The following is an 11931-nucleotide window of genomic DNA, read 5'->3' on the forward strand; positions in this document are numbered from 1 at the left end:
AAATGGATGTATCTAACACTTTATAGATACATCCATTTGAGGGACAAACTTTGAACAAGCTTTTCCGGAGGGAGGGAGTATGATCCACCAAGACTAAATATTACTAAAATTGTTTGTAAAGTGTATTATAGCCAGACAAACATATCACAATTAGCAACCGGCCAAGAGAACTCACATGAAAAAACACAAAATAAAAACACTTGATACATAACTTGCATGCATAAGAGAGAGAGAGAGTATATATAAGTACAAAAAAAACTGATCGAGGCTCACCAAGCTAGACTACTATGCAAAACTATGTGCCATGCTGTAAGGGCATATTTCTCCCTATGTGGTTTTGTTGACTAAACACCTATCCTATTATGCAACCGCCAACCAAACCGATTGAAAATAGCCCGTGCTACCATCTCTCATCGGTTGCACCCAGTAGCCAAATGCTCCCTGTAGTCCATAGGAGTGAGTAGCAACCACGTACGGGTCCATGCCGTAGCTATGAAAATAACCTGCACGAAGTTTAAAATATATTGTCTGTTAAAAATCATATCGTTCCTGCAGTTCCATATAGCCCAAAGAAGTGTGCATATTCCACTCCGAATACTTGACGCAATATCAGGTTGCACTCCATTTAGCCACGTCCCAAACAACGCATCTATGGTAGCTGGAGGAGTGATGTTAAAGGCTATATGAATGGATCGCCAAAGTAACTTCGCGAGAGAGAAATCTATAAATAAGTGTTGAATTGTTTCGTCATGAACACAAGAAAACATCTTGCACTACCTACCCATCTTCGCTTTAATAGATTATCTTTGGTAATGATCACCTGCTTGTGGACAAACCACATGAAACTTTTGATTCGCAAGGGAACCTTTACTTTCTAAATATGTATCGATCTTGGGATCGGGCCAAAATTAATGAGATTTAAGTATATCGATTTGACCGAAAACACTCCATTACCCATTAACTTCCAGTGAAAGGAGTCTGATTGGTCTGAGAATTGAACGTCCATCAACCTCCCACTAGTAGAAAACAGGACATTTGTCCCGGTTCGTAAGGGCCTTTTGTCCCGGTTTAAGAACCGGGACTAAAGGTCGGTACTAATGCCCTCCCCCTTTAGTCCCGGTTCTTACACGAACCGGGACAGATGGGCCTCCACGTGGCCACTGCGGGCAGCCCAGGCAAGGGGGCCTTTGGTCCCGGTTGGTGACATAAACCGGGACCAAAAGGCTTCCACGCGTCAGCAGCTGGCTGGAGCTGAGTTTTTTTAAAGTGGCTGGTTTAGGGGTTTTGGGGGTTAATTTAGGTTGTTATTAGCTACCTAATAGAGAGAAGTGTCTTCTCTTATATCTTCGTCCTTGGTTTACGAACGCTACTGCTATGTTCATTTCACCCGCTGATATATAATAACTCATGCTCGCATCATACATCGTCATATATAATAACAAGTCCTACTAATCATGCATCATCATACACCTTCTACTCGTTATTAATAACAAGTCATACGATCATCATCCTCGTAGTCATCGAACCCAACCCTACATAATTTTTCTTAGCACATGATCATCAGTATCAGGTAGGACCTAAACACCCTTAAGGTAAAATAGCATAAAACAATATAGACCCTGACTCTCCATTATGAAGAATGGAGATCATCCTGTCTCCAATTCTTGCGCTTCGCTTCCTTTTGCTTCCAAGAAGCTCCTTACGACTGTCCATACATTTTTTCCATTCTTTGATTGTCATGTCTCCACTTCTTTTAGAAATCCGATATTATACTCACTCCTATGGACTACTATCTGGTTCATATGGGGTCTTCTATGTGGTTCATGTTGGGTAGGCAACAAACAATAGATGATCCATTGTCTATCTTTTTAAACTGAAGCTATACTCTACCTGCTATCATTAGTTTTGGATCCATCCACTCGTTTGCTACCATCAATCTTGATTTTTGCATGCACTCCTTAGGCCTTACAAAATGTAACTATTTTTATTATTATGCATGTCAGATATTGTACACAATCGTACTGAACATGTAGAGAAAAAGAGAAGACCGTTGCGTGGGAATATAATGTCATGTAGACGCCGCTCCATGGTGGGTGAAGTGCCCCCCTCCCGCATTTCCAGATTGTATTCCAGAGGAAGATAATTGTTCAGATGGGGATTCAGAAGGAGCCCACCACGCTTGTTTAATTACCACCTGAGGTGTTTGCTCTAACCTGGCATGCTGATGTTGGTCATATCATGCATATGGCGCCTCACATTGCTTACATTATACATCTTATATGTCATCAGCTTAGTTTAAATTTGCTTTGTGTGAACGCCACCTATTTGATTTCTATATCATACTCCCACCATTCCTAAATATTTGTCTTTTTAGAGATTTCAACAAGTGACTACATACGGAACAAAATGAGTGAATCTACACTCTAAAATATGTCTATATACATCTGTATGTGGTAGTCCATTTGAAATCTCTAAAAAGATAAATATTTAGGAACGGAGGGAGTATATGGGAATTATGCAATGCCATCTTCTTTAGCCAGGCATCATATACTTGAATCATGCAATGCCATCCTGTTTAGCCAGTCATCGTATCTGTGAATTGTATCGTGCCATATTTTTTTCATAATGCATTCCATTTGTCAACAATGTTTATACATTCATCTACTCTTCCTGTGCATCAGCCATTTGAGCCGGTCATGGGAAAATCTAGAGTGAAAACAAGGTCTTCTGAGCAGTCAGTGCTACCAGTCGATCAGATTTCTTGCTGGTTACAGATAGCTCCTCAGAGGAGGATTCAGAGACAGATGACCAGTCGTATCCCCCCCCGAGGTGCATGCTCTAACTTGGCAGGGTTATATTGCTCATATCATGCATATGGTGTCTTGCATTTCCATGCCATCTTCTTAGATTAGACATGCTTTGTGTGAATGCCTCCTGTTTGCTTTCTATATCAGATATGTGAATTATGCAATGCCATGTTTTTCAGCCAGTTATCATATATGTGAATTATGCACCGCCATGTAGCCAGGCATCATATATGTGAATTATCTCATGCCATCTTTTTTTCATTACATATTCCATCTGTCGACAAACTGTGTATATTGAACTACTCTTCATGTGTATCAGCCATTTGAGCCGGTTATGGAAAAATCTGGAGTGAAAACAAGGTCTTCAGAGTAGGCAATGGTACCTGTTGAAGCATATATCTCGATGGTTACAGGGAGCTCCTCAGAGGAGGATTCAGAGACAGATGACCAGTCCTATATCCCACCTGAGGTGTATGCTCTAAGTTGCAATGTTTATATTTCTCATATGATGCATATGGTGTCTTGCATTGCTTAGTTAGACATCATATGCACAATATTGAATTCCATCTGCTTAGTTTAGAGATCATACATGCGAGTGCCGACTGCTTAGTATATGAATCAATTATGTCAATTATATCATGCCATCCTGTATACTTAGACAACATGTATGTGAATTATTTCATCCCAACCTATTTTAGAAAGACATCATATAGTTTTGTCATGTCATCCTATCTAGATACTCATCATATGTTGAATTATGCCATTATATCCTATTAAGTTATCCATCATATATCTAAAACTGTGTCATGCTATCCTGTTTAGTTAGGCATCATATATGTGAAATTGTGTCATGCTGTCCTGTTTGGTTAGACAACATATATGTGAATTACCACATCTGTCTATCATACAATGTATGTATGTTCAATTTCTTTTCTTGTTTATCAGCCATTTGAATTGGAGGGGGTGATGGCAGTAGCTAAGGGAGCAAAAACCCGTTCTTCACAAAAGACAGTGCTACTCGTAGGTGCAGATAGAACCATGGTTGTACTGGCCCACAAACTAGCCCCACCACACATAATCGAGACTCTTCCAGATTGCATGTTGGGGAACATTGTAAAAAATAAAAATTTTCTATGCTTCACCAAGATCAATCTATGGAGTCATCTAGCAACGAGAGAGAGGAGTGCATCTACAGACCCTTGTAGATCGCGCGCGGAAGCGTTCAAGAGAACGGGGTTGAGGGAGTCGTACTCGTCGTGATCCAAATCACCGCAGATCCTAGCGCCGAACGGACGGCACCTCCGCGTTCAACACACGTACGATCGGGAAGACGTCTCCTCCTTCTTGCTCCAGCAAGGGGAAAGGAGAGGTTGATGGAGATCCATCAGGACGACAGCGTGGTGGTGGATGCAGCAGCGATCTTGGCACGGCTTCGCCAAGCACTATGAGAGGGAGAGGTGCCACGGGAGGGAGAGGGAGGCGCCAGGGGCTAGGGTGCGGCTTCCCTCCCTCCCCCCTCTTTATATAGGGCCCCTAGGGGGGGGGCACCGGCCCTAGGAGATCCAATCTCCAAGGGGGGCAGCGGCCAAGGGGGTGGCTCGCTCCCCAAGGCAAGTGAGGCGCCCCCACCCCTAGGGTTTCCAACCCTAGGCGCAGGGGGCCCAAGGGGGAGGGCGCACCAGCCCACCAGGGGCTGGTTCCCCTCCCACTTCAGCCCATGGGGCCCTCCGGGATAGGTGGCCCCACCCGGTGGACCCCCGGGACCCTTCCGGTAGTCCCGGTACAATACCGGTGACCCCCGAAACTTTCCCGATGGCCGAAACTGAACTTCCTATATATAAATCTTCACCTCCGGACCATTCCGGAAATCCTCGTGACGTCCGGGATCTCATCCGGGACTCCGAACAACTTTCGGGTTACTGCATACTAATATCTCAACAACCCTAGCGTCACTGAACCTTAAGTGTGTAGACCCTACGGGTTCGGGAGACATGCAGACATGACCGAGATGCCTCTCCGGTCAATAACCAACAGCGGGATCTGGATACCCATGTTGGCTCACACATGCTCCTCGATGATCTCATCGGATGAACCACGATGTCAAGGATTCAATCAACCCCGTATACAATTCCGTTTGTCAATCGGTACATTACTTGCCCGAGATTCGATCGCCGGTATCCCAATACCTCATTTAATCTCGTTACCGGAAAGTCACTTTACTCGTACCGTAATGCATGATCCCGTGACCAGACACTTGATCACATTGAGCTCATTATGATGATGCATTACCGAGTGGGCCCAGAGATACCTCTCCGTCATACGGAGTGACAAATCCCAGTCTCGATCCGTGTCAACCCAACAGACACTTTCGGAGATACCTGTAGTGCACCTTTATAGTCACCCAGTTACGTTGTGACGTTTGGTACACCCAAAGCACTCCTACGGTATCCGGGAGTTACACGATCTCATGGTCTAAGGAAAAGATACTTGACATTGGAAAAGCTCTAGCAAACAAACTACACGATCTTGTGCTATGCTTAGGATTGGGTCTTGTCCATCACATCATTCTCCTAATGATGTGATCCCGTTATCAACGACATCTAATGTCCATAGTCAGGAAACCATGACTATCTGTTGATCAACGAGCTAGTCAACTAGAGGCTCACTAGGGACGTGTTGTGGTCTATATATTCACACATGTATTATGATTTCCGGATAACACAATTATAGCATGAATAATAGACAATTATCATGAACAAAGAAATATAATAATAACCATTTTATTATTGCCTCTAGGGCATATTTCCAACAGTCTCCCACTTGCACTAGAGTCAATAATCTAGTTACATTGTGATGAATCAAACACCCATAGCGTTCTGGTGTTGATCATGTTTTGCTCAAGGGAGAGGTTTAGTCAACGGATCTGCTATATTTAGGTCCGTATGTACTTTACAAATATCTATGTCTCCATCTTGAACATTTTCATGAATGGAGTTGAAGCGACGCTTGATGTGCCTGGTCTTCTTGTGAAACCTGGGCTCCTTGGCAAGTGCAATAGCTCTAGTGTTGTCAAAGAAGAGTGTGATCGACCCCGACGCATTGGGTATGACTCCTAGGTCGGTGATGAACTCCTTCACCCAGATTGCTTCATGCGCTGCCTCCGAGGCTGCCATGTACGCTGCTTCACATGTAGATCCCACCACGACGCTCTGCTTGCAACTGCTCAAGCTTACTGCCCCACCATTCAAAATATACACGTATCCGGTTTGTGACTTAGAGTCATCCAGATCTGTGTCGAAGCTAGCGTCGACGTAACCCTTTACGAAGAGCTCTTCGTCACCTCCATATATGAGAAACATATCCTTAGTACTTTTCAGGTACTTTAGGATGTTCTTGACCGCTGTCCAGTGTTCCATGCCAGGATTAATTTGGTACCTTCCTACCAAACTTACGACAAGGTTTATATCAGGTCTGGTACAGGTCATGGCATACATGATAGTGTTGGAAATATGCCCTAGAGGCAATAATAAAAGGATTATTATTATATTTCCTTGTTCATGATAATTGTCTTTATTCATGCTATAATTGTATTATCCAGAAATCATAATACACGTGTGAATACATAGACCATAATAAGTCCCTAGTAAGCCTCTAGTTGACTAGCTCGTTGATCAACAAATAGTCATGGTTTCCTGACTATGGACATTAGATGTCGTTGATAACGGGATCACATCATTAGGAGAATGATGTGATGGACAAGACCCAATCCTAAGCATAGCACAAGATCGTGTAGTTCGTTTGCTAGAGCTTTTCCAATGTCAAGTATATTTTCCTTAGACCATGAGATCGTGTAACTCCCGGATACCGTAGGAGTGTTTGGGTGTACCAAACGTCACAACGTAACTGGGTGACTATAAAGGTGCACTACAGGTATCTCCGAAAGTGTCTGTTGGGTTGACACGGATCGAGACTGGGATTTGTCACTCCGTATGACGGAGAGGTATCTCTGGGCCCACTCGGTAATGCATCATCATAATGAGCTCAAAGTGACCAAGTGTCTGGTCACGTGATCATGCATTACGGTACGAGTAAAGTGACTTGCCGGTAACGAGACTGAACGAGGTATTGGGATACCGATGATCGAGTCTCGGGCAAGTAACGTACCGATTGACAAAGGGAATTGTATACGGGGTTGATTGAATCCTCGACATCGTGGTTCATCCGATGAGATCATCGAGGAGCATGTGGGAGCCAACATGGGTATCCAGATCCCATTGTTGGTTATTGACCGGAGAGCCGTCTCGGTCATGTTTGCGTGTCTCCCGAACCCGTAGGGTCTACACACTTAAGGTTCGGTGACACTAGGGTTGTATGAATATAAGTATGCAGCAAACCGAAAGTTGTTCGGAGTCCCGGATCAGATACCGGACGTCACGAGGAGTTCCAGAATGGTCCGGAGGTAAAGAATTATATATAGGAAGTGCTGTTTCGGCCATCGGGAAAGTTTCGGGGTCACCCGGTATTGTACCGGGACCACCGGAAGGGTCCCGGGGGTCCACCGGGTGGGGCCACCTATCTCGGAGGGCCCCGTGGGCTGAAGTGAGAGGGGAACCAGCCCCTAGTGGGATGGTGCACCCCCCTTGGCCCCCCGCGCCTAGGGTTGGAAACCCTAGGGTGGGGGGGGGGCGCACCACTTGCCTTGGGGCGCACTCCACCCCCTGGCCGCCGCCTCCTTGGGAGATTCCCATCTCCAGGGCCGGCGCCCCCCTGGGGCCTATATAAAGGAGGGGGGAGGGAGGGCAGCCGCACCCTGAGTCTTGGCGCCTCCCTCCCCCTGCTACACATCTTTCTCCTCCCGCAGTTGCTTGGCGAAGCCCTGCCGGAGTCCTGCTGCATCCACCACCACGCCGTCGTGCTGCTGGATCTTCATCAACCTCTCCTTCCCCCTTGCTGGATCAAGAAGGAGGACACGTCATCCGCTCCATACGTGTGTTGAACGCGGAGGTGCTGTCCGTTCGGCACTTGGTCATCGGTGATTTGGATCACGGCGAGTACGACTCCATCATCCCCTTTCTCTTGAACGCTTCCGCTCGCGATCTACAAAGGTATGTAGATGCACTCCTATCAATCGTTGCTTAGATGAACTCATAGATGGATCTTGGTGAAACCGTAGGAAATTTTTTATTTTCTGCAACGTTCCCCAACAGTGGAGTCAGAGCCAGGTTTATGCGTAGTTCTCTATTGCACGAGTAGACCACAAAACTGTTGTGGGCGTAGATCTTGTCAACTTGCTTGCCGCTACTAGTCTTATTTTGCTTCAGCGGTATTGTGGGATGAAGCGGCCCGGACCGACCTTACACGTACGCTTACGTGAGACAGGTTCCACAGACTGACATGCACTAGTTGCATAAGGTGGCTAGCGGGTGTCTGTCTCTCCCACTTTAGTTGGAGCTGATTCGATGAAAAGGGTCCTTATGAAGGGTAAATAGAAGTTGACAAAATCACATTGTGGTTATTCGTAGGTAAGAAAACGTTCTTGCTAGAACCCAATTGCAGCCACGTAAAAGATGCAACAACAATTAGAGGACGTCTAACTTGTTTTTTGCAGCAATTGCCTTGTGATGTGATATGACCAAAAGTTGTGATGAATGATGAATGATATATTGTGATGTATGAGATCATGTTCTTGTAATAGGAATCACGACTTGCATGTCGATGAGTATGACAACCGGCAGGAGCCATAGGAGTTGTCTTTATTTTTTGTATGACCTGCGTGTCATTGAAGAACGCCATGTAAATTACTTTACTTTATTGCTAAACGGGTTAGCCATAGAACTAGAAGTAGTCGTTGGCGTGACAACTTCATGAAGACACGATGATGGAGATCATGGTGTCATGCCGGTGACGAAGATGATCATGGAGCCCCGAAGATGGAGATCAAAGGAGCTATATGATATTGGCCATATCATGTCACTATTATATAATTGCATGTGATGTTTATTATGTTTATGCATCTTGTTTACTTAGAACGATGGTAGTAAATAAGATGATCCCTTATAATAATTTCAAGAAAGTGTTCCCCCTAACTGTGCGCCGTTGCTAAAGTTCGTCGTTTCGAAGCACCACGTGATGATCGGGTGTGATAGATTCTTACGTTCACATACAACGGGTGTAAGACAATTTTACACATGCAAAAACACTTAGGGTTAACTTGACGAGCCTAGCATGTACAGACATGGCCTCGGAACACAGAGACCGAAAGGTCGAACATGAGCCGTATGGAAGATACGATCAACATGGAGATGTTCGCCGATGATGACTAGTCCGTCTCACGTGATGATCGGACACGGCCTAGTCGACTCGGATCGTGTAACACTTAGATGACTAGAGGGATGTCTAATCTGAGTGGGAGTTCATTAAACAATTTGATTAGATGAACTTAATTATCATGAACTTAGGCTAAAAACCTTTGCAAATAAGTCTTGTAGATCAAATGGCCAACGCTCATGTCAACATGAACTTCAACGCGTTCCTAGAGAAAACCAAGCTGTAAGTTGATGGCAGCAACTATACTGACTGGGTCCGGAACCTGAGGATCATCCTCATAGCTGCCAAGAAAGCATATGTCCTAGAAGGACCGCTAGGTGAAGCACCCATCCCAGAGAACCAAGACGTTATGAACGCTTGGCAGTCAAGTGCTGATGATTACTCCCTCGTTCAGTGCGGCATGCTTTACAGCTTAGAACCGGGGCTCCAAAAGCATTTTGAGCAACACCGGAGCATATGAGATGTTCAAGGAGCTGAAAATGGTTTTCAAGCTCATGCCCGGGTCGAGAGATATGAAGTCTCCGACAAGTTCTACAGTTGTAAGATGGAGGAAAATAGTTCTGTCAGTGAGCACATACTCAAAATGTCTAGGTTGCACAACCGCCTGTCCCAGCTGGACATTAACCTCCCGGACGAGGCGGTCATTGACAAAATCCTTCAGTCGCTCCCACCGAGCTACAAGAGCTTTGTGATGAACTACAATATGCAGGGGATGGTGAAAACCATTCCTGAAGTATTTTCAATGCTGAAGTCGGCAAAGGTAGAAATCAAGAAAGAACATCAAGTGTTGATGGTCAATAAAACCACCAAGTTCAAGAAGGGAAAGGGTAAGAAGAACTTCAAGAAGGACGGCAAGGAAGTTGCTGCGCCCGGTAAGCCAGTTGCCGGGAAGAAGTCAAAGAATGGACCCAAGCGTGAGACTGAGTGCTTTTATTGCAAAGGGAAGGGTCACTGGAAGCGGAACTGCCCCAAATACTTAGCGGACAAGAAGGCCGGCAACACTAAAGGTATATTTGATATACATGTAATTGATGTGTACCTTACCAGTACTCGTAGTAACTCCTGGGTATTTGATACCGGTGCCGTTGCTCATATTTGTAACTCACAGCAGGAGGTGCGGAATAAGCGGAGACTGGCGAAGGACGAGGTGACGATGCACGTCGGGAATGGTTCCAAGGTCGATGTGATCGCTGTCGGCACGCTACCTCTACATTTACCTACGGGATTAGTTTTAAACCTCAATAATTGTTATTTAGTGCCAAGTTTGAGCATGAACATTGTATCTCGATCTCGTTTGATATGAGATGGCTACTCATTTAAATCCGAGAATAATGGTTGTTCTATTTATATGAGAGATATGTTTTATGGTCATGCCCCGATGGTCAATGGTTTATTCTTAATGAATCTCGAACGTAATGTTACATATATTCATAGTGTGAATACCAAAAGATGTAAAGTTGATAACGATAGTCCCATATACTTGTGGCACTGCCGCCTTGGTCACATTGGTGTCAAGCGCATGAAGAAGCTCCATGCTGATGGACTTTTAGAGTCTCTCGATTATGAATCATTTGACACATGCGAACCATGCCTCATGGGCAAGATGACCAAGACTCCGTTCTCTGGAACAATGGAGCGAGCAACCGACTTATTGGAAATCATACATACCGATGTGTGTGGTCCAATGAGCGTTGAGGCTCGCGGAGGATATCATTATGTTCTCACTCTCACTGATGACTTGAGTAGATATGGGTATGTCTACTTCATGAAACACAAGTCTGAGACCTTTGAAAAGTTCAAGGAATTTCAGAATGAGGTAGAGAATCAACGTGACCGAAAGATAAAGTTCTTACGATCAGATCGTGGAGGAGAATATTTAAGTCACGAATTTGGTACGCACTTAAGGAAATGTGGAATCGTTTCACAAGTCACGCCGCCTGGAACACCTCAGCATAACAGTGTATCCGAACATCGTAATCGCACTCTATTGGATATGGTGCGGTCTATGATGTCTCTTACCGATTTACCGCTATCATTTTGGGGATACGCTCTAGAGACAACTACATTCACTTTAAATAGGGCTCCGTCTAAATCCGTTGAGACGACACCGTATGAATTATGGTTTGGGAAGAAACCTAAGCTGTCGTTTCTAAAAGTTTGGGGATGCGATGCTTATGTTAAGAAACTTCAACCTGAAAAGCTCGAACCCAAGTCGGAAAAATGCGTCTTCATAGGATACCCTAAGGAAACCATTGGGTATACCTTCTACTTAAGATCCGAGGGCAAGATCTTTGTTGCCAAGAACGGATCCTTTCTGGAAAAAGAGTTTCTCTCGAAAGAAGTAAGTGGGATGAAAGTAGAACTCGATGAAGTACTACCTCTTGAACCGGAAAGTAGTGCAGCTCAGGAAAATGTTCCTATGGTGCCTACACCAACTGGAGAGGAAATTAATGATGATGATCAAGGTACTTCGGATCAAGTTGCTACTGAACTTTGTAGGTCCACAAGGACACGTTCCACACCAGAGTGGTATGGCAACCCTGTCCTAGAAATCATGTTGTTAGACAACAGTGAAACTTCGAACTATGAAGAAGCGATGGCGGGCCCAGATTCCAACAAATGGCTTGAAGCCATGCAATCCGAGATAGAATCCATACATGAAAACAAAGTATGGACTTTGATAGACTTGCCCGATGATCGGCGAGCGATAGAAAACAAATGGATCTTTAAGAAGAACACGGACGCGGATGGTAATATTACTATCTATAAAGCTCGACTTGTCGCTAAGGGTTATCGG

This window comes from Triticum dicoccoides, chromosome 2B (assembly GCF_002162155.2).
Source record: "Triticum dicoccoides isolate Atlit2015 ecotype Zavitan chromosome 2B, WEW_v2.0, whole genome shotgun sequence".
NCBI classification, from domain to species: domain Eukaryota; kingdom Viridiplantae; phylum Streptophyta; class Magnoliopsida; order Poales; family Poaceae; genus Triticum; species Triticum dicoccoides.